The sequence below is a fragment of the Miscanthus floridulus genome, chromosome 5, assembly GCF_019320115.1.
Source record: "Miscanthus floridulus cultivar M001 chromosome 5, ASM1932011v1, whole genome shotgun sequence".
Lineage (NCBI taxonomy): Eukaryota > Viridiplantae > Streptophyta > Magnoliopsida > Poales > Poaceae > Miscanthus > Miscanthus floridulus.
The window spans coordinates 56,110,163-56,134,645 of record NC_089584.1 but is presented as its reverse complement, the minus strand read 5'-3'; the positions used below and the strand labels follow the sequence as shown (position 1 = coordinate 56,134,645).

Sequence of the window (24,483 nt, the reverse complement as noted above, 5' to 3'; positions counted from 1 at the left end):
AGCCCGTAGAAGTCGGCTAAAGTTGACTCCTCCTATGTTACGAATCGATTTGGTTTTCAAATCAGTTTTATGATGTTTTAACGTGGGAAACTTGGACAAACCTTTTGGATTTGTTTCCTATTGGGATAAAACCATCCCTCTCTATATATAAGAGGATCATGGATGATTGAATTCCCATCTATGCAATTGATCAAAAATTAATCTACTACACCCTTTACCCCTTTTTCCAATGTCTCCTGGTGATATTTATTGGCGTTCTAGGTGGCCTTTCTAGTCCTAGAACACCCTCCATGTGGTCCTCCCCGACAGATCTTCCCGAGAGAAGTTTAGGAGTCTATTCGGCAAAGAACAAGCTCAACATCGGCCTAACTGGTCTCTAGATCGATTTTGTCGATCACGTTGTGTTCTTGTCGTGTTATAGGTTATGTGCAACCTCTTGGGCGTGCTGGCCCCTGTGTGTTTTGAACACTTTCTGATATCAACACTACTAACTGTCATATCCCTTGTCAATTATAGGTCAAATTGACTGACACGCCTAAAATATTTGATAGTTTTTTTTCTTCACGTGTTATATCTCATGGTCATATTATTTGCTGAGTAAAGTTCATGGCCGGTCCTCAAACTTATAATGGCGTGTCATCCTAGTCCACCAACTTACAAATTGTGTCATTTCGGTCCCTAAACTCTATTTGGGTCTCGTATTCGTCCAATGGATCCATGCCCGCATACTAAAATTATACTTGATTGCATAAAATAGAAAGTGGGGGTGATATATAAAATTGCCTAGACACAAAAATACATAAATATTTATAAACTTCATGAGGGGTTGTTTTGAAAAAAGTCATCTTCTTCCTCTCATCCCACCTGTCTCCTGTGGTCGGCGACAGCGCGTGGCAGAGGGCAGTGGACGTGGAGCGGCTGTGCCGCGTCGAGGGCGGGCGTGATGCCGTGGTCGCTGGCGCGGGTGGCGGGTCCGCTTTGGTTGCGACGTTGGTGTGTGCCATGTCTGGTTGCACGACTGAGCACGCAGCTGGAGCATTGGTGGCCGTGGTGGGTAGCTCGAAGGCGCTGCAGGTGGAGGCGACCCGGGTCGACGCCATGGGCCAGCTGCCGCTTGATGGTGCAGGGCGGCTGCTCCGAGCATGCTGGGCTCTGCTGAAGATGCTCGACTTGCGGTGGCGTGACACAGCTGCAGCAGGTGGTGGCGCAATCGGAGGCGTGCGGTTGGCTACCACCGATGCGACAGTGCGGCCGGCGGCCTGCACACTCGCATGCCAGCGGCATGGGGAGCAGCATAGGGTGGAGTTCATCGACACGGACTCACTAGTGCAAGGAGCTATTGTGTTGGCGCGGGGAGTAGCTCGCCGCCGCGGTCTCGCCTGGGCCCAACTTAGTACTATAGCTTCCCCGGTGTGACTATGCTGGCACGGGGAGCAGCACATGACAGAGCTCGTCGGTGTGGCTCGATGGGGCGGCTTCCCGGGCACGAGCAACAGTGTAGTGTTGGGCATAGTGGCGAGCACCGCATGGGCGAGCAGCCACTACCACTGGCGCATAGGCAAACCATCGCTATCGCAGCTACAACAGGATGAACGTCGATGAGTTGACCATGGCTGTGAGAAAGGCTAGAGATGAGATATAGAGATGACATGTGGGGTCAAACTCGTTTGGATGAATACGAGACCCAAATAGAGTTTAGGGACCAAAATGACACTTTTTAAGTTTGTGGACCGGGATGACACACCGCTACAAGTTTGAGGACCGACCATGAACTTTACTCTTATTTGCTAGTACTACCTCCGTCCCCAAAAGAATGCAATTCTAGGACAGTGTCATGTTTTAGTATCATAAGTTTGACCAATTATAGATAAAAGTATACATATTTATGATAGCTAATAAATACCATTAGACTAATTACGAAATGTACCTAGTGCCTGGATGCCTAGATTCAGGGGCGCGTCCGAACGTAGCTCGGGCTCGTTCGAGTGTGCCGCCCCCCACGCATGAAACCATGCACACCCAGCACGGAATGCCCCCGCACAGAACAGTAGACTTGGGCATCACTGGCTAGTGTGCCGACCCGTCCCACGCTCGCGCGTGGCCTGACCTCCAGCCGCGTTGTCATCCCGCCAACCGACCGCACCACCCGTCCCTCGGCCATTCCATCGCATCACCCATCCCCCTGCCGTGGCCCGCTAGATGCGTTGCATCCTCACCGCTCTCCCATCATAAGTATTACTTGTTTGCAACATCAAACAAAAAGCAATGCGAGATGCAATATCAGAACAAAGCAACTGCAATAATAGAACAAAGCTACTGCAATGCAAGATGCAAGATCAGAAAAAGACTAATGCAAGAAAAGCAACATCAGAAAAAAGACTAATGCAACAGAGAAAAATTACTTGTTGCAATAGCAAGACAAGGCTACTTCAACAACAGAAACAAAAGCGCAATGTGAGATCTAACATTAGAAAAAGGGGCTAATGCAACAAAGAAATATTACTTGTTGCAACAGTAAAATAATGCTACTACAGTAAATAAAAACAAAAGCGGAATGCGAGATGCAACATTAGAAAAAAGAGACTAATACAACAAAGAAACATTACTTGTTGCAACAGCAAAACAAGCCTACTACAACAGAGCTTGCCGGAACCCAAACCACTGCTATGTCCCTCAAATCTAGATCCAAAGGAGGAGGAGAGCTCAGATCCAAAGGAGAAGGAGCGCTTAGATACGGGGACCTACCTCGTCGGAGCCGCCGTGGTCGTCCTCGTCTCTGGTGGGGGAGGGAGGGATGGAGAGAGGGAGGGAGCACGGGCATGCAGGATGACAGCGAGCAGGTGCGACGTCTGTCTTGGGAGCGCAAGCAGGCTCGGGAGAGCACCCGCGGTGGTGCGACAGTGCGTGGGCGCGAGAGTGGACGCTAGGAGCGGAGGGAGCGGGGGAAGGGTTCACGGGATCGGAATGAGATGCGTCCAACGCGTGAGTCCAGGAATAATTATCATAAATTAATTTAAAGACATAACTGTGAATATTGTTCACTAAAAACTTGATCAAATGTGAATCACTTTTCGTGGCACTTAATCTATAGTTACATTCTTTTCAGGACGGATGTACTTCACCCCCAAGCTATAAAACCAGATTTTCTACCCTCTAAACTTTTCAAAATGGGTCAAATAATCCCCTCAAACGGTTTTGGACGGTGGTTTTGCTAGAGTGACGATGATTTTGTCTTTGTCTTTTTTATTTATTTCCACTGAATCTTTAAAAAATCATAGTAAATCTAAGAAAAATTATAAAATGGAAAATCTAATTTGGTTGGACTCCACATGAGTAGATATATATATAGTGATCACATAGTATGCTTTAGTATAATTTTTTTGATATAGCTTTAGATCTATGTTTTTTTAATTAATTGGAATAATTCATAGCTGCAGCTTCTATGGTGCAACAAAAACTTTGTACTAAAGTATATTATATTATATATTTACCGTGTAGATCTACTCATGTGCAGTCGAACAAAATTGGATTTTCTATTTTATTATTTTTCTGTAATTTACTATGATTTTTTAAAGATTAAGCGAAAATAAATAAAAAGAAAAAGATAAAACCATCGTCACTGTTATAAAACCACAGTCTAGAACCGTTTGGGATTATTTGACCGATATTGAAAAGTTTAGGGAAGACGTAGTTTTATAGTTTTGTGGTGAAGCAGTGAATACTTGAGGTTACGTTGATTTTTTTCTTAATTAAATCCGTTAGATATTTAAAAAAAAGAAAAAATTAAATCCGGTAGCTCCTTCGAACTAGTCTCCCCCGTCGATCAAGCAACTTCCCCCTTCTTCCTTGCCCACGTTCTCTGCTAGCACGCCCTCGCGTCCGCCGCTCCTCTCTTCGTCCTCCGGCTAATCCTATTCCGCCTCTGTGACCGCCCGTCGAATTTGTCCTCCCGTAGCGGATTGGAGCAGAGATCCATCGCCTGGCCTGCCGTGGAGTCAGTCTCGCCCCACCTGAGATGGCTTCGGGACTATCTCACGGGACTAGGATAGACGTAAGCATCGAGTCCATGGCGCGGCCGGTCGCCGTCGACCACCGCATCAGCATCCACTACTACTTCCGCATCGCCGACAACCTCCTCCGCCAGGTTCCCTGTGCTCGATCCCATCGCCTCATTGTGCTTGAGCTATTAGCTTTGCGTCTAATAGTGGTAGTAGCTCTGGATTCGAGCGCGCGTTTCGTTAACTATATTGTACCAATTTCTCTACAATTGCCCTAAGTACGGGTAGTTAGCTGGTTTATTGTGTTAATTCTGGCTTTTTATGTGCTGCCCGCAGGCTAATGTGTATCGAGAAGAGAAGAATGTTCTGGACCTCTACATCATCCTCCTGAGATACTCGAGGTGAGGTGTATACTGGAATCTTGTCAATTGCTTCTTAATATTATCAGCTTGGATGTTAAATGTTATCTCTGCTCATTGGCAGCTTGTTGCTTGAGACCATACCCAAACATCGCGATTACCATGCATTTAAGGCTAGAGAAAAGGAATTCCTGAAGAAAGGCCCACACAACTCTGAGGTATTGCCTTTTTTTTGTGACTTCTCTGAGGTATTGCCTTGCTGAGCTTAGATCATCTCTTCTTTCTAGTGTTTATACTGTAGACAGCAAATTGTTATGCTGGAAGAAGTGAACAATGCGATACTTTGTTTTTTTTTCTTGGAACATGCAAGCTATCGTGACTAGAATGCAGAATAAAACACTTCAGGATCACAGTGCGTTGTTGAACCCAAGCATAGTTTCCAGAAGTTATTTTTGCTGAGTGATTAAAACTGTTTTCTGTTTTGTTGTAGAAAATTCTTGGTGTTGTCAATGAGCTAGTCCCTGAAGCCAGTTGTGCAGCAACAAATTGCCACCTGTAATATCAGGGGTGCAGATGAACCTAATGGTGTATATGGAACCTATGCTGCAAGTAGTGGGTTGGAGCACCATACCCCAGGCCCATATATGTCAAAGGTATGCACGTAATTGCTCTACACTTTACCTCCTTACTGTTTCAATCCATTATCAAAGGAAGGGACAATGTCCTCTAAACAGTTGCTTGTTCAAGGAATCTGGCTAATGTTTCCCTTGTTTTACAGTCATTCGCTGGAAACCCTAATAGACTACTGCAGAAACCGTTACCTGGTTCAAAGCATCAAGCAGCTACATCGCAGAGTATTCAACCTTATAGACATGCTATGAAACTGTAAGGCCCCACTTTGGCCTGATTATGTGTGTGATACAATCAACATCATTTTCCTAATGATGTAATTAGATGAGTACATATGGGATTTCAGGTTGAAAAGTTGGGGACAGCCATGTGTTTGCATAACTACAAAAGATCAGATGGGAATTGTTCACTGGCTTACCTTAATTATTTCAGTATCTTGATGGGATGTACATCGATTAGGACAATAGGGATTGCTTGACTACTATGACCGCTCATGGCAGCATTAAAACCACCTGTCCTCACTGCACTAGTTTGAGTTGAATTCTTAAATATTTTTAGAAACTAGGTGTGAATTGGGTCATTTTATTTGTGCACATAAAAAAAATAAAAAAAGATCATAGATGAGAAATTGTCATATGTGCTAAAGAAATTATCACATGTACTTTGTAAGAATAGAAGTAGGACACAATGTTCTTAAAAGAGGTCGACAATCTTTTTTTTTTGCAGTGCACTTATGCTCATATTTTTTTCACAAATCTGCAACTGTGCATATTCTGACGTGTTTTGCATCTATTACTTCTAATTGCACTAGCATAATTTTGGAGAATAGCCCATATGATCCTATGGTCATATTTACTTTTCATCCAATTTATTAATAATCTAACTGTGATTTTCCCTTGCTATCTTTATCAATCTCTTGATGATATTTTACAGCACATTGTCTAGGATTGGGTCGTGCAATGCACTTTGTTTGTGAAGCAAGTGCGATGTACTTTATGCTTGATTAACTTAGTCTGCTTTCCTTGCCTCCCTATGCACTTTGTTTCCTCTTATCCAGCTTTTCTCTAGAAATGTAATTCTGATTCTGATATGTATATGTATTACTACTTACACATATATGAGGATCTCTCCAGATAATTTCTTGCTTTCCTTTGATTGATATACATCTCCTCTCCTTATATTGGGAGACTTACTATATGCCTAAGCAAGATGGCTCATGACATACTATTATATATATTCATTTACCTTGCAAATGCAGACCTACCAACATGCTGTATCCAAAAGAGGAAACATTATCGAGACACTCAATACTAGGACCTAATGGGCTTCAGGGGAATCCGGGTCAATGGACAAGGCCTGTTACTGGTATCAGGGTATATCTATTTTGTTTTATTCTATTTACATTTCATTACGTATTTGGAGAGTATAGCAGTTAGCATTTGATTGACATTCGTATTTCATTAAATGCCTGCTGCAGATTGAGTATCCACATAATCCTGAATTAACCCAAAGTGACATTTCTAGGTGAGAACTTCGATAGTATTTAGCTTATTCTAAGAAAGTCGCTCCATTCTAACAGCTATATGGAGCTATGATACTTTCAGATGAAATGACCTTATCTTTTGCTTGCTTCTGCAGTTTTATGCCAACAATCTTCAACCAAGATGGTTTGCGTGGTGCCAGTACAGCATCTCAGGTCCAAAGTGATGATAGACTGTCTGTTCTCACTTGATGATGCCAGGTGGTCTTTACCAGTAGGACCAGCCTTGTTGTCTCCTGGTTTGGATGCAGAGTTCTCCCAGCTGAATATTAGACAACCTTCTCCCCCACCTGTCCTAGCTCAAGTGCATCCTGAGCATGAACCAATTCCTCCATCAAGAGTTGCTGATCCAAGACCAGGACTTGCTACCTCTGAAATCGGACGCTATCAGAATTTGCATGTGGTAAGTTCAAAATACAGTTTCCCTTTTCTTGTGCCCCAAGTTCACTATATTTAAGTGAATACTACCTCCGTCCCTTTTTAAGTGTCACCTAGATTTTCGTGTCAGTCAAACTTTCTTAAGTTCATCTAGATTTATAGAAAATATTAGTAACATTTATGTCTCCAAATAAGTGTATTATTAATCTAATGATACTTTTTACACACCATAAATATTAGTAATCTCTTGTATATATTTGGTTAAAGTTGAATACGTTTGACTCCTTGATATGCGAGAACAACACTTAAAAAGGGATTGTGGGAGTACATGAATACGATGGTCTCTCTCTTATCTGATTCATTGTTGACTTTTTTGTCTAATGATTTGATTTTACCTATTTGTCAGCCAGTGGCATTAATGGAGTGTTTCCTGAGGGTCGCTGAGTTAAATACTGCAAAGAATTTGGAAACGTGTGGAATTCTTGCTGGTACTCTGGTATGTGCCTCCCTTAAAAGCAAACAAAAATAATGTTATACTTGGTTGCATCATTGAGAATATATATTTTCGTAGAAAAAGAGAACCTTTTATGTGACGACATTGATAATTCCTAAGCAGAAATCAACATCTGATTCAGTAAGTTATTTTATGCTTTTACATGCTCTTGTTCATTTTCCCGATTAGATGTTTCTGACCAGAGTATTTTTTGTAAATATTTTGTTATCGACTACAGCTTTTGAAAATATCTTTGGGTTTGCTGTTATATTGGCGAGACCCAAAGCAAGGTGCACTTCAATTATACTAATACCATCTTCAGATTTCTGTTGACCTGTGGCAACTGATGTAGATTGGCATCTGTTGTGTGAATTAGCTAGGAACCTATGCTTTGCGTATTACATCTAATTCACCTAGACGCTAAGCGCTAAATTGAGTAATCTCCCATAGCTGAGCATTTAGGCTGTGTAGACGGCATGTAACGGTTTGTGCAGTATCAATAATATGCATATATTTGTGGATGTAAAAATCAGGAAATGTAAAATTGATGGTGGAACAAGGTGATTCAGTGCCTGACATCCTGCAAATGAGCAAACTACAGTTTTGGTTTTAACTACAAGCTCTAATTTCTGGAATAAACAAATAAGTAGGCTGTAGGCAGAGTAGCATAGTGAACCAATCTAGTAGCAAGGACTGAACAATACATTTTGTCTACTGTTGGTCTATTGGTAGCACCAATTGAAGAAAAGCTTGTCCAACATCGGTTGAGGTGGTTTGGCCATGTCCAAAGGAGATCTTCACAGACACCAGTGCATTGTGGAGTCCTGAGTCGAGATATCAATGTGAGGAGAGGTAGAGGAAGACCGAAGCTGACATGGGGGGAGGCAATAAAAAGAAATTTAAAGGGTTGGGATATACCTAGAGATCATCTTTGTTTGGATAGGAGTGCTTGGAAAACAGCTATTGACGTGCCGGAACCGTGACTAGGGGCTCATGTTGGGTTTCAACTCTAGCCTACCCAACCCCAACTTGCTTGGGACTAAAAGGCTTTGTTGTTGTTGTTGTTGGCCTATTGGGTAACCAAGCAATCTGGAGTCTAGCAAACCATTTCACACAGCGCACAGGCACATTGCTTAAGCCAATAAGAAGAGAAGGAGGAGGGCGGGGTGGGGGGGGGGGGGGGGGGGGGGGGGGGGGGGGGGGTTTGGGCGGGAGGTTACCAATGCCATGGTTTTTGAGGCGTTGCGGCGTCCTGTGGCGCTGGGAGTACGCCTGGATGTCTAGGCAACATGGTGTAACTAAAAACCTGTGGCATCCTGGGGTGCACCTCGATGCCTCAAAAACCATGACCTGGAGTTTGAGGAGGAAAGAGATGAATGAGACCTGGATGTTGAGCTGGCTTGGTGCAGAAGAGCTGGAGAGGGACATCAGCGAGGTGCTGCAGCTTACAGACGAGGAAGTGGCTGGTGTCTGATTATAGAGTGAGGGGTGCCTGCAGATGGAGAGACTCCCAAATGGCAAGCATCCTTATATGCCAATGGGCATGGAAATCGGGGCTGAAATTTTCATCTCACACCCATGCGGCTAAAAAAACTCGACCTGCGGGGGGTTATGACGGCCCCCGGGTTTCCCTTTAAGAAGAAGATCTTCTCACATAGATCGAGAAAACCCCCAACCCCCGCCCCCATCCTGATGCAGGAGGTGCCGTAACCCTGTGAGAACTGGGCCGGAGCCTTCCACTGCGCTTTGGCACTTGGGGACGGGCGAGGGGATTTTTTTAACCTCAGCCTGAAATCTGCTCCCACGGGGAGTCGAACCCAGGACCTGAGGAGTGCCGTTGGGTCACCTAACCATTTGAGCTAGGCGCCCTGTGGCCACACCCATGCGGCTATCAGCTAAAAGCTACTCCAGTTGACATTTTTTCTGTTCAGCCCCTTGTAGCAGCCATTCCATGTTGGCTGCTCTGCCCATTCAGGACCATCAACCTTGTACATGCAAACCATGTAACTGAGGTCATTTTATGGCCTAACTTGCATGGCCAGGCGATAAGTGGAGTATACAGTATACTCATGGACTAATCAGCCTACATGGTTGTTTTGGCGAACACTGGATTGCATGGGTATAAGTTTGCGTGTTGCCGCAGTCTCCAAAATGTTGCATTTTCAGAAATATACTGGAACTATTTTTAATAATTATGCAGTGTCAAGCTACGAATGAAGAAGAAATATTTGAAGTTCAGGACAAAGGCTCCCTTTTGTCTCTTGGTTGGATTCATGTAAGTCCTGCACTTCGGTTTGGTTACTTTTTTTTTTGTTCATCAAGTGAAAGGGTTATATGTGCTCCCTTGGACTTCAAGTATCTGGTTCTATCTTTTCTGCTGTATTTTATGATATATACAGAAGGATCAAGGATTATGTTGGCCCAGGTATTCCCTGCACAGTTGAGCAATCAGCTCACCAGCACACAGACACTGGCTGGAGGTAGAAGAAGGGGAGAGAACAGAGCACACAAACACAGCACAACACAAGTCTGAAACTCTGAAAGAGTGTTGCTCTGAACTGCTTTTCATTGCATTGGTCTAGCTTATATACATAAATCTACTAATCTAGTACCTCTACAAGGTACACTAGTACACCAACTACATGTACTACCAATACATGGCTGAGATCAGCCTCAACTACTAAGTATGGCTGATGTATGCCACTACTATATAGTGTACGTACAAGGAGGTGATGGCCTATTGCCATTCCTCGGCAGGAGTCAGCAGAGGCCAATGTATGGCTGATGTATGCCACTACTATATAGTATGGAGTGCGCCCAGTTGCCACATCTGCCAATGTCATTGGATGATTGGAACATAATACTATAGCTGGTTATTAACTTTGTTGCTACTTTTCTGTCATTCTTCGCAGACACATCCAACACAGACCTGCTTCCTATCTTCCATTGATCTTCATAATCATTACGCATATCAGGTGAGCACTTCACCGTGTTTCCTACTTCCACTATAGCAGTTCGTGTTTTGTATTGTACTCAGCACTTTGTTGTCCTGTAACTGTTTTTGTAGCTAAAGCAAAGTTCTTTTTTAAAATTACATGGCAGTTTACTGTTCAACTTTGGCACAATGATTTAGAATTCTAAATGCATGATAGCAGTGCAGTTATCTTAATATCTGGATTATATTTACTAAATTGTCCCTGTCTCATTCTGCTTGTACTTTAGTTCGCTTGAAACTAGTGTCAGGAAGACTTTCTCTAGGGGTCATGGCTCATCTGTCATGTTTGTTTTGTACTGTGGAGCTTAATTTATTCAATTTGGGATTCCATGTTAATCAGGCCTTTTATATGTGGCATTTTTCGCACCAACACATCTAGTTTTATTTGAAAAATCATAGTATCTTTTTGGTAAAATTAGTCAATTATATTTACGAATGCTTTACATACTGTTAGCATTCATGAATGCACCAACCCATATGACTAATGTTAATAACTTATCTTGAGAGCTTGTGTTTGAAGTTGAAGAACTTGACTGCACACTTTCTAGAATGTTATATATTTACGAATGGATGGGGTTTAGTACATTTGGGACTTGTGAAATGCTCTCGGATCCATCGTGGCTAAGCACTCAAGTCCTACACTGTTTGTTTCTGTATATTGCAAATGTTCTCTCCACTACATTTTAATGTTTCAGAATTATTTCAGCAAATTATTGTTTTCTTTGATTTGATCATGTGTTTGTCATCTTGGTGACAGATTATGCTACCGGAAGCGATTGCAATAGTTATGGCTCCTACGGATACAACTAGGTATTATTTTCATTGATGTTGCACCATCAATTTTTTGGTCATTGTAATCTGGCCTGCTAGCCAAGAAGAAAAGTCAATAACGCTAATCAGTACTTATCGATATACCATTGACGAAGGCTGATTTTTATCGATTTTTTGTTGTATTTATGCTGTAAATTATGTAGGATCTTGACTGAATAAAAGCCCTCTAAGGTAACCAATGTCGTTATATATCACCTTTTATTAGCTCTTGTTGCTGATAATTTTTAACTCTTTGGCCATATAAATTAAGTGAAGCTCAGCTGCATCTATTCCGTAGTCTCTTGTTTTTTCATAATTGTAGCCAAACCTGAAACCATTTGCAACAAATATGTGCTATCCTATTTGTGTAATCTTGTGATATAATTATGTTCTTATTTTTACTTTGAACAGAAAACATGGCATATTTCATCTCACGGAGCCATGTGGCATGGGCATGATCCATGATTGTGATGCGAGTGGATTCCACCCTCATGAGGAGCCCCTAGATGGGACACCAATCTATGAGCATTGCTCCCATGTATGCATCAACCCGAATGTGAAGTTTGAGATGATTGACCTACGTGAAGCATGAGAAGCGATATAAACGACTGTTGCAGATTCCAAAAACCACAATGACTTGCACATACCTCTTCTGTTCCACTTCTGTGTACACAAGTTTTGTCTTGAAACGGCGGTTTTGTTTCTATGTCGCGGGAAGTGACAATCAATTTATAGTAATCAATTTATCATGATATGCAACATGGTGTGAAGGGGTGCTTATTTTTTCTTGGCCCCTTTAATCGTTATTTTATCTATTGTTTCTGTTTTGTTTTCTTTATTATACTATGATCATGTCTTTACAATGGGAACAAAATAATATCACAATAATTTAAGTTTGAACGTGTGTACAATTAGTAAAATGTAAAAACCAAATTTTGATTATGATGTGCCCAATATTCTGTTTTGCCCTCATAAAAAATGTGTGATGGTTGACTGGCATAAACCCTCATAACATTAAGTCAAGAAAATACAAATTTAATACGTGTGACGATCGACTGTCATAAATCCTCACAGCATTGAAGTCAAGAAAATACAAATTTCATGATGGTCAACCATTACTACTTATTTTCCCGGCGGACATTCATGACGTCTCCCTCCACGAAAATTACACCATCACCAGGTTTGCATTAGCCTTATCATTACTGCAACACATCCATGAATGAGTCCCAACTGTTACATTATATTTCAAAATCAATAATGTCACATATACAAGACTTACAATCACATACACCCACTTAAGCGAGTACAAAATCTACACTAAATCACAGACATCCACACTTAAGTTTATGTTTTCCTGTTCAGCTATATGCATGTCTCCCTGTGCACAATCATGTCAATAAGAGACAAATATTACATATGGACTCCTTGTATCTGAAATGGATATGATGCTTATCAATCAGTTTACACTACCACAAAAAATCACATAAGCACAATTTTAAAAATGCAAAATAGAAATGATGTTTTCACGATGCATGAATACAAATCTAGTCGAGAGCCCGTGTGTTGCCATTAAAATAGACAAAAAAAAAAACAATCCATCAATAAGGGATCCAACTCGAGGCTCACCTCGAGACCATACTCCGGTGGCTCACTGCGGATGATGTCCATGTCCAGATGACCACATGCACCAGGTCATGACCACCTGGGGCTGCGCCATTACGCACCCTGTCTCTGGACGACGTGTTAGTAGCAAAAATGAGTAAATTCATAGACAATCTCGTACAAGCTAGTAGCAAAAACAAAGGCTCTTCAAAATGAGTAAATTCAAAATCTAATGCACAAATCTAGGGACCTAGATTATTTGAAAACATAGGAATGCATGTGTTTTTGAGGGGGCTTCTCCTTCGATTAGCATGATTTGGAGTGGGCTAAAGAATGAGCACAACCTCTGGAGCATGGCTGGGGCAAAGAAACTACAAGGGCTAGGACTAGCGCTTGCAGACTAGGTTTTTTTAGTTAACGTCGAGTCGTGTTTGTTCACTACGTGTTTGAACTATGAGTCTGTGTAATTGCCTCACTCATATCTGGTCCCGTATGAGTGAGGATCCTGTTAGGGACTCCCTATTTTTCATCTCTATAATACAATGAAACGTAGCTCTCCTGTGTTTAAAAAAAATATTCTTCCATTTTTCATACAAGATCCGATTAAATTTCTATGAACAAGGAAGGGGAAAGGCAGGAAAAGAAGGCCATTTTATTATTAAAAAAATGGAAAGAAGGTCAAACCAAAATTAGTTTCCCTTCACATCTTTCAGCTGTCAGTAAAAAAAACTTTGACACTGAGACACTCGGAGTCAAACCTTCAACAAGAGAAAAAAAAATTCTGACTATTCACCTGAAGAACCTTATGTGCACCCTTTTGGCCCTCCCGAAAATGATACAGACACAATAGGTACAGATGTGATCTTCATCTCCTAGATTTTGAAAAAAGACATACGTCAACAGGTGAAGATTGCAAGAGCCAATTAGACACGTATAAACAGTCATCCAAAATGGAAATCAAACCAAGCAGATTGAAATTCCGAACCTATCGGAGTATCCGTGATCTCCATGGAGTATCCACCAACCAACTTGAGTAGGACCAACCTAGAGACAACTCACCTTGGTACCCAACAGAGCGGAGTGTCCGTCAGCAGGACGAAGTGTTCGACCATACACAAAGAGTGTGAGATTTCTTAGCAAGTCTACCCAAGAGGCTACCCATAGTAAGTTTATAATCCTTTACCAAATAGTGTACAGTGGAGCCACAGTTAGATATCTCTTTCTAGGTTCCCAATGTAGACCTATATACACCCATATCCATTCTCGTTATCTCGATCGTTGATGTATCTCCTCAGACGCGTCTCTCTCACTCTTTCAGGAACCTCTCGAATAAGGATCGTGTAATTGTATAAGTCATCATCGTCAGCTACAAGAGTTAGGATGACAATGAATCAGGCAGACACCCCACTACTATAAACCCTATTTTGGATACTTATTCAGTTTCATTATGAGTTATGCATCTCATGTAGCTTTGGATAATAATCTTGTTCACCCTACACTTAGAGCCACTCATTAATCTAGTAGAAGCCTCCTATCTAACCAATGGGAATGGAAACGCTTAATTGTTTATTGCTTATTTACTTAGCAACGATAGAAATCGAGCATGAGAAGGGAACTCATTCTCACGCGTCTAGGATGCTACACTTGGATAATTAATCACTAAAACTGATGAGGGTACAACTTGACTTACTTCACTAAATTGGCTAAGGAATAATATCACTAAAAGCTATGAACTTGAATAACACAATGCTAACTTCGCTCATGCTAGGGGGTATGAAACAATCCTGATTTCCATGAAGGGAAATCCACAGATTTGAAAGATAACGTGATAGTCCCAGATGATCATTCCATCACATTATCAAATAAAAGTCGATATCACAGTCATACATCGAATACCTATCTTACAGAGAGTACAAATAGCAAGGTTTACTCATTATTACATCGCCACCTAGCGGAATCACATAGAGCACACAACATCTGGAACAGCATCAGGTAGAACGGCAGCGGATGTCGACTCCATCTTCATGAACCAAACTTGAGCGCAAAAACAAGACCTCTAATCCTCCCAACTGTCTCCCTAGAAGTCGTACTCAGATTCGGAACCTACCAAACAATTATTAGTATGATTTGTACTGGCCACCAGCTCTCACCCTATGCTTTGCGTTTGCTTTGTGGTGGTAGAATGCAAGGGTAGAGCAAAAGGCCTATTTATGGTTGTAGTTTCCTATGTGAGTATGTCAAGTTTTAATAATAATTCATAAAGTTTTAACCCATCTCATCCACACATTCAACCATCCCATCACACAAATCTCACCACTCTCACACTCTCCAGGCGATAAGGACGACTCCCTCTCGTGCCTTGCCTCATCGGCCAAAGCCAAAAACCAACACCAAAACCCAGGGGGGAGAAGAAGAAAAGACTCCACTCACTAATCAAGGGAAGCATAGGTCATAGGAATGTCCATATCCACAGACGTGACTTTGCGTATAGATCGATCAACTCTGCAGAGCGTGTACACATGGAAATCCACAAGATCACCATCATTGGCGGTGTGCCCCGCCTAGGCTGATATCGACTGCCTCCCAACCAGTACGATGCCACCCTATCACTCAGCCTTGGGCCACCCCAGAGTCCACCGGCACACTGAGACTGTGAGACATAGTACCGGGCCCCTAGAGGTCACTACATTATCTTAGGAGGGTGTGTGCCATGCGCCCGTACCTCCCTATACCTATCCACTTCCAACCCAGTAGTAGTAGTACCATCTTAGTTGGTCAGGTAACCATCCCCCACCCGAATGGGATCAAGTGGTGTGCACGAAGGGTCCTATGATCCGGTTCTCTCGACATATCAGTCCTTAGGGGGACCGGATAGGATATCTTCTCAAGGGGATAACCGACACCCCGTGCCTCGATGACACCTCCATCCTAAGGCTTCATCCCACAAAGACACTCCACCCCGAGATCTACTCATCTCACATGCACCCGCCACAGGACCACTCATAGGGGATGCCCAGGTCGCATCCCCTCGGCAAGACTCATCCAATAATTCATTGTAAGATCCTGCCCGATTGACTCAACCCTCACCACACACCAAAGACGCATGCTAAGATCTCCCTGGTTATTACCACATTATCAGCACCATGTGCCTTAACCACTCAAAACAATCATCCACTAAGCATCACATCATAGATATAATGCATAGTAGAAGCAGTAGCAAGTAAGTAACCGAGCGTCTAACCTATCAGCGGGTGTGCAAGGGTATAGTTTGCAACAAGGTAAAGGCTTACAAGCAATCTACCATGCTTATGATGTAGAGGTCATTTTTAGCCACAATAAGCGACTCCTATAGATGATCACAAGGAAGCAATAGAAGACCAAAAGATCCAAATGCACTCAAACATAAGCCTATGATGTAGAGCTCATTTTTAGAAAAAATTGGACACTGGTTTCATATTTTTCTGAGGTCAGATGAATTTACTATGAATTTTCTAAGTTTAAACCATTTTCTAAGAAAGAAAAAGAGTTGAATTAATTAAGTGCTGGCATGTGGCGCTTCTTGATTGGCTCATGACTCGGCAGAGGCTGACAAGTGGGACCGGGTCAATGGTCAACAGTCTTGGTCAATGGTCAACAGTTGACCGGGCTCATACTTGGCCTGGCGGGCTGGATTTTGGTCGGGTTAGGCCAGTCTAGGCCGGGCCGGGCCAGACACGTGTTAGGCGCTAGGCTGGCCATGTGGCCTGGCTAGGCTCTTAGCAGGCTCAGGTCCACGAGGCTGGTTCATGATGGACTACAGCGTGTGGGTCTATGGATTGCAGGCTTGGTCCACGGTGGACTGCATCCATCCCTCCCTTTTGTCTCTTTGACTCACGCTGGACCAGGCACACGCCAGTCTAGGTAGGGGCACGACTGCTCCTTCTCTCTCCCGCAGCGGCGTTCTCACCGGCGGTGAGCTCATGCGTCCACGCGCTATGGTGGCTCAGTGGGGTAGCTAGGGATCTCCATGGCACTGTGGGGTTGCGGCGAACTCAATGAGAGGCTAAATACGGCAGCTAGGGGCTCTAAGCGTCCGGTGATGGTGGCTCGGTGGTGCGAGGTTGACAGCAAAGGCACTTGGGACGTCAGCAAAAGTCCAGCGGGGCTTCTACGACTTCCTTGCACCACTGTGTGCATTGCTAGGCCACTAGGCATGGCTCTAAGGGCTCTAGTGGGGCTGACCATAGCAGCAGTGGCTCAGCGGCGGCAGTGGGCTGTGGTGAGGCGTCCACGGCCTCAATTGGTGCCAAAGGTGGCTCCTTTCTTTCGATTGGGGTGACAGGTGAGCCAAAAGACTCGTCGGTGGTGACCAAAAAGCATGGCAGAGTCCGCACCGCAACAAGGCGCACGATGGAGCTCCGGTGAGCTTACGACTACAGCGACCTAGGGCAAGGTAGGGGATTTTCGTTCAACCAGCTACATGGCAGGGTCGCAGGATCATGGCGAAGCTCGATGGCTAGCCCTCATCATGCGAGGCAGCCAGAGTTAGCCAAAATATCTTTAGCATAGAGGCGACATCGGCACGCAGCTGCGCCGGTGTTGTAAGGGTGACTAGTGCTTCTAGGGTTCCTAAGCTAGCGCGGTTAGGGCTTTGCGTGTCCCGCGGCAAGGCGAAGCTCGCTGTGGTGGTGGTTCTACCGCTACTATCCCAGATCCACTGGAACGCAGACTCACCGGGGTGGGGTATGGCTGCGGTGAGCGTGAGTGCATGCGGGTGCGTCGACGTGGGTGTTCCTAAGCCCTAGTGGCTTGGCATCACTGTGTTCCGGCCATTTGGCGTGCGCGTGCTGCTAGGTGACAGTGAAAGGCGGCACCTTTGGCTCTTCCAAGGTGGAAGAACACAATGGCAACCATGGCATGACACGGTGGTGAGCATAGGAGAGTGGCATAGGGGCTCACTATGGTGGCGGGGTGGGTAGGATGGTGGTATGGTGGCAAGTCAAGGTAGTGTCGAGAGGTAGCAGTGCAGTGCCGACCCACGACAGCGATGAAGATGAACGGCATCGTCCTAGGCTCCAACGACCATGGGCGGCGCTTCGGCGACCTTGGCTCCCCTCCTTCTTCCTTCTCCTTCCCTCTCCTCCTCTTATCTGGCTTTGGCGTGGGTGTAGCAGTGCCGCTGGGTGGTGGTAGGGTGGAATAGGGCGCTAGGGTGCCAAGGGCTATGGTTTTATAGCTGAGCATGGCCATGGCAAGGTGGAAAACGGTGATAGGCGCTCAGGGGACATGTGTAGGGTGATCGGGCACCCTGGGCTAGGGTTTTGAGCTTGGCGTAGGATTAGGGGCGGTCTCGCGCTCCCAATTTTGCATCCCCATCGATCAAAAGGTGGAGGGGTGGCATTAGTAGCCGGGGCCATGGTGGTGACGTCATGCGGTGTGGGTGCGAGCTATGGGCGAGCATGAATGTCGTGGATTGTGGACGTAGTGCGCATCCATGCTTCTGTGGGCAATGGCCTAAGCACGGATGACTAGTGGGAGAGATTCCCTCCTAGCATCGTTGCTCTACTTTGGCGCTAAAGCAGAGGGCAAAGGAAGGGGATGACAAATGGGGCCTGCTCGTAGCGGCAGCGGGGAAGACAATGGCGGCGGTGTGTCATGATGCGATGCGGGTGTGGGCTGCTGCTGGGCCATGTGGGCATGCACGCATAGGCATGGGTATGGGTGAAGACGTAGGCCAAGGCGCTGGGCTGGGTGTGGCTGCTTGGCCGCCTGGGCTCCTTTCAGCCCTTTCCTTTTTCCTCATCTCCTTTTCCATTTCTATTTCCTAATTTCCATACTAGGGTTCTATACTTGTACATGTGTATCCAATACTTGTGTACAAGTATTGGTGGGTCCTCTAAGTCCACTATGGTCCACATTCGGGCTAGAGCCTTGGAAGCACTCACACATCAATTTATATTTATGAAGTTGGTCATGTTGTTTAATTAAATGCAAATGCTCAACCTTCTACATTGGGTTCTACTTGTGCTACTATGAAGGTGGTTTCCTAATATGTACACTCACCATACATGGGTTTTGTTAGATAAAATTTTAAGTTTGGATTTTTGGATATTGGAAAACCTAGGTTGTTACAGTCCTCCTCCTCACAGGAATCTCATCCCGAGATTTAAGGTTTGACTCACCTTTCGAAGAGGTAGGGGTAGAGCATCCAAAGTTCTGACTCCTTCTCCCAAGTGACTTCTCATTTAGTGTGGTTGCTCCACTGAACCTTGCACATAGGTATGGTGGTGCTTCTAGTTTCCTTGTTGTCTCTATGGAGTATTTGTATCAGGTGTTCCTTGTACTCTAGAGTGTCTTGTAGGTCTAGTGCCTCTATCGGTACCTGCTCATCTGGTAGCTTCAAGCACTTGCGTAGCTATGACATGTGGAACACGTGGTGTACTCCTGTTAATTCCTCAGGCAATTCCAACTTATATGCCAGTTTGCCAATCCACTTAGAAATTTGATAAGGTCCTACATACCTTGGGGCCAACTTACCTTTCACATGGAACCTGATGGTGCCTTGGAGTGGGGAGACTTTGAGGTAAACATAGTCCCCAACTTTGAACTCAAGGTCTCCCTGCCTGTTATCTGCATTATAGACACTAAGATTTGGTTCGAGGAGACAAGGACCCCAAAGTCTAAATTCATCAAAAGAAAGCCAAGATATTCAACAAGGATGGGCTGACCAAGTTGCCATCGAAATGAAGATAACATCATCATTCCAATGGAGTGGGCCCTATCGGTAGGATCAGCAAGGCATGGAGCGAGAGGACATGTCGAGCTCCATAGAAGGGAAAGATTGGAGTCCAAGTTATCTTAGATTAGGAAGTTTTGTTCACTTTTTCAAAGTTTTTGTAGACGGTCTTGTTTGACCAGGACTCATAGTCAGGCCTTGGGTATAAATATTTGACCCCGGCCATTGTAATGAACATCTCCAACAATCAACACAAATCAGAACCTTTACTTTTTGGCTCACACCACCCCTTAGGATTAGGAGTAGATGTAACACCCTAGTGTTAAGCATACAATTGGCACTTGCATTTCATGAGCACAAGCATCATCCAAGCATTCATGAGCATGAGCATATAAAGTTTCATCTCATTCACTCTATCTTTATCACATGTGATGTTGCTTCTATACATGCATATGCTTGTGATCCTATGTGACCAATGCAAGAAATGGTTGTGAGGTCACAAAAACACCTTAGACATATCTAGGATGGTAAATGGAACAATGTTTGTATTCATGACATGGGCCTATTTTTGCTTCTAAGTCCTAGTTTACTCATAATGTCATTTTTCACGATCCTACTTTGACTAAAGTGGAACTATAGCATAGCGTGTTTCCATGGCAGTGCACCCTTAATAAAAGTTGTAGTTCTTGACATGGGTAGCAAACTTTGTTTTAGGTCAATGGGCTAATTCAGTGCCTAACATAGTCAAAAATAGCTCCAAAGTAGCATTGTAATGTTGTTTCTAGACAGAAATTTTTCTAAGTCTAAACCTGATTTCAGTTTCAATGTGCTCTACTTTGGATCTCTGTAGTTTGAAAACCATCATGGATTAGACAAAACTTTCAAAAGAAAAGTTTTAGATCTCTTATAGCTCTACAATTTCTATTAATGGACTTTTTGCTAACTCAAACTGGATTAGGAGATATAGAGGTACAAAGTGGCACTGTCAGGCGGCCTAACGGCCGATTTGATTCGGCCAGCTGAGCGAGTCATGGCCGATCACTGCTAGGCCGCGCACGTCGTGTGGCGGCCACTCGCCAGCGTTGGATTAGTCAGTCTGTCTAGTAGAGAGAGTAAAGGGAGGTGCAGCTGCTGCTCTCTCCCATTCCCACTCTCTTACCCTGCCTTTCTCGCTCTTGCCCTTGCCATTGCCAAGCCATGTCGCCGTCACCACCGCCACACCCCTGCCATGCTCGCGTGCCACTCCCATAGTTCGAGCCAAGGTTAAGCCACATTGCGCATCGCCATCATCGTCATGGCCACGGAGCACCGCTGAGCTCTGAGCTCATCATGGCTAGCCATATCCACCGCTCCTCCTACCTTCTTCTCCCTTGGTCCATCATCGCCTTAGGCCATAGATGCTCACATTGTTGATTATTTCACCGCTACCACCGCCATTGCGAGGGAACACGCCACCGTACCGAGCGCGCCCGCCATGGCTGTGAGCTGAAGCTCACCGCGACCGACCCTAGCTAGACCACGTTGTCCCCCTATAGCATGTGTTTCCATAGTGCCATGAACCTTAGCACCATCTCCAAAGACAAAGACCCATCACCGACCACCATCTCGTCGAAACGGCAAGCACCATCGCGTGCGATGTGCACCATCGTGCCGTCATGCACATGGCCGGAGCTCACCGCTGCATCGCCATGGCCATAACCTAGCCCTAGAGCTCCACTAGGACATCCTGACGCTATAGCCCTGCTCACCTAGCCATGTCATCACTAGAGATGGTGAGTCCTCTCCAGTGATGCATTGAGTCAATCACGAGTACTAGTCGATGTGGGGTGTCTAGGGGAGCACGTCGGTGGTGACCTCATCACCGGTGACCTCACCACCGGCAAGATATGGCTAGTCAATCATTGTGCCTTGCTCCTTTATCGCTGACGCATGGAGTCTATTGACTGTGGGGCCTAGCTGTGGGCGCCTCTGTGGTGCACTGGACCAGGTGCACGTAGCGTTTAATAGGGTTTTGGTATTTTAGTTTTATTTGTTTTTCATATTTGAATGCAATCTTGCAAAAATCATATCTTGAGCTAGGTGTATCCAAATGAGGTGATCAAAATTTTGTTGGATTCATCATGAAGTGTACTATTTGATAAAAATATGAAACATACTATTTGGGGTATTTTTCTATGGGAATTAAATTAAGTTAGTAAAGTGCTTATAATTAGTTTCTATCTTGTAAAATGCATAACTTGAGCTAGGGTAGTGCAAAAATTATGACTATAATTTTGCTTGTCTTATGTTGCCATGCTCTAGCTAGGAAAAATACTAAACCTATAGTAGGAATACTTGAAATATGGTCTTCCTATTTAACCTTGATTAATTGCTAGCTTCTAGTGAAAATAAACGGGGTTAAAATACATAACTTATGATCATACAAATCTGTTGTTTGACACTTTTCACTAGGATAAACTATTTTTGCTAAAATAAGCCTATGTAACTTGTCATTTTTGTAGAGGTGGCTATACTTATCCAAATGGCATGAAATTTGTACAGTAGACTATTGGGATCATATGCAAGCTACTGTAATTTTCTCCGAATTTATTGATCATTAGAAATAATTATCCTCTAAATCACCCTATTATATAAGGAAATTAATAAATGCACATAAGTAAATTATTTGGGCTTAACCATGATGTTTTTGTGGTGCTTGTGATGCATATGATCTGTTGATGTTATTAGTTGGGTTTAGAAGTAATTGGTTATAGGCAACTAGTTAATTATTACTTTATAATTCAACTAAATGGCTGCATGAGTAGTTTCTGTTGTGTTGACAAATTCATGATGATAGTGACCTTTATTGTGAAACTTGTTAATAACAAAGTTGTAGATAACTTACTCATCTTGCTTGTCCTAAAATTTAATGGTCATAGGCCTAATGGTTTAAGAGTTATAGCTGTTAGAAGTCTGCTATTAGATTTTCTTATCCTCTGGACAGATCTAAAAGATTGAATTGTTTGACCAAGATAGCTACTGAATCACCTTAAGATGATTAAAATAAAGTTTTTGGTAATTTTATAAGATTTCCATAAAGTCCACAACCTTATTATTCAGATGTGTATAACTCCAGTTATGGTCAAAACAAATGGCTGCTGTCTTGTAGTCTAGAAAATGCTTAAATGGACATTTGTTTAATTACTAGAGAAGAGATATGCACCTACTTAGTAAAAGAAAAATTTATCTTGTTATCACTTTAATACATTACTATTAAGGACACTTATGAGTATGCATTTTATCATATCATATCATCCATGTCATTATCAAGATTTTAGGTCCGACCTTCGGTTTGTTTGTGAGTATCCGTCATGACTTATACCTTGTTTGTAAGGCTGCATCAGTTAGGTCTGACCTCTTGCAAGCTTTGTATAAGTTAGTTATCATTAGTCGATTGTAAAGCTGCCCTTGGTTAAGTCTGATCTCATATGAATTTTGATACGAATCCCCTGCCCAGTTCAGATTGAGATAGATCGGCTTTATATTTCTTTTTGAATCATCATCTTGTTGCACTACATTGTTTACATCCTGCTTTGATGATGGTTCTTGCTAGTCTAGCCATTCTGTTCCAATCTTGATCAAAGATAGCATGTGGTCAAAGGCATGTTTAGCCCTAGGTAAGGCTTGCTAGTTGATGAGATCTGGTCTTGAAGTGCTTTTATGGTTGCATCGGTTAGGTCTAACCCCACTGCTAGCATCATAGATTGGAAATCATTAGGTGATAAGCCTTGCTTATGGCCAAGCATAGTCTTTGACTGCATGCTACATTTGCATCGGCTATTTAGCCGATCACCTGAGCTCTCATGATCATAGCGTCTTCCTGTGATCTCGTTAAGCGTTTATAGATCTATATGCTTTGAAGGTTTAATCTGTTATCCTTATTATGGCTATATCGGTTAGGTCTGACCCCCATTGATAAAGGTAGTAGATTGGATCTGATAGGCGTATGGGTTTATACATGTTTAATGGTTGAGCGGTTGCATGCTATGACTCTCCTTTCACTGTAATCGGCTATTTAGCCGATAGCCTATCTTTTGAGAATATATACTGGCTGTTTACATGCTTTTTACTTGTTTTTGTCTTGGTTAAAAGCTAGTATATTTCTCAATCAAATCAAATGCTTCCATGTCCATCTTTTTACATCTTTGCATGCTTTCATGATAATCGACAGGCAGCGGAAGAATTCAAAGAGAAGTGCCTGCTGTCTTATAGCAGGATGCGCAAACTCGTCGTTTAGAAGACCCCACTGCCAAGAGTTCTCCTGCATGGACAGAGGGATCCAAATGAAGGAGCTAAAGCTAGACTTGACACCCAGATGATCCACAAGGCCATCAATGAAGTAATTACAAATCAGAATCGAACACTTGACAATATAGTTGGCAATGTTACGAAGTCAGTCTTCTTTGGGGCATTAGTGGATCATATGGGGCTAGCATACTTTAGTGGCTTCGTCCCTTCGGTTATGGGAAGCAATGTGACTAGCTCTAGTCAATAGCCGAATGGTGGGTAATATTAGCAACAACTAGTGCAGCCTTTAGGAGGACAAGCCCAGACTCTCAAGTTCAGCTAACCACACGGGGGCAAGTACCAACCCCACCATCAGCAGGGGGCAAGGTCAAGGACAAGTGATAGGGGGGAAACCACTAGCTCAGCAATCTCCAAGTGCCCCTATCACATAGACAAATCAGCTTCCAACTAGACAAGACCAAGCTTATTCAATCCAGCATCCAACCTTGCCAATCGGCCAACAGGTTGTGCAATGGCTGTCTTAGGGAAAGTTCACTACTTCCTATCAGACACCTCAATCGGCCCGTAAAATTGCTCCGTTTATACAATGGATCACCAAGGATGTCGATCGTAACTTCTTCAATAGTCAGTTACAAGGATATACCACTCACAGGGCCTAGATCAAATATCCAGAAGG

The 24,483-nt window shown here is 43.6% G+C and overlaps 1 pseudogene; it reads left to right on the top strand.

Annotated features, from left to right (window-relative positions):
- The first annotated feature begins 3,815 nt into the window (after positions 1-3,815).
- LOC136449987 (AMSH-like ubiquitin thioesterase 3) lies at positions 3,816-12,006 on the top strand (annotated as a pseudogene).
- The last annotated feature ends 12,477 nt before the right edge of the window (positions 12,007-24,483 follow it).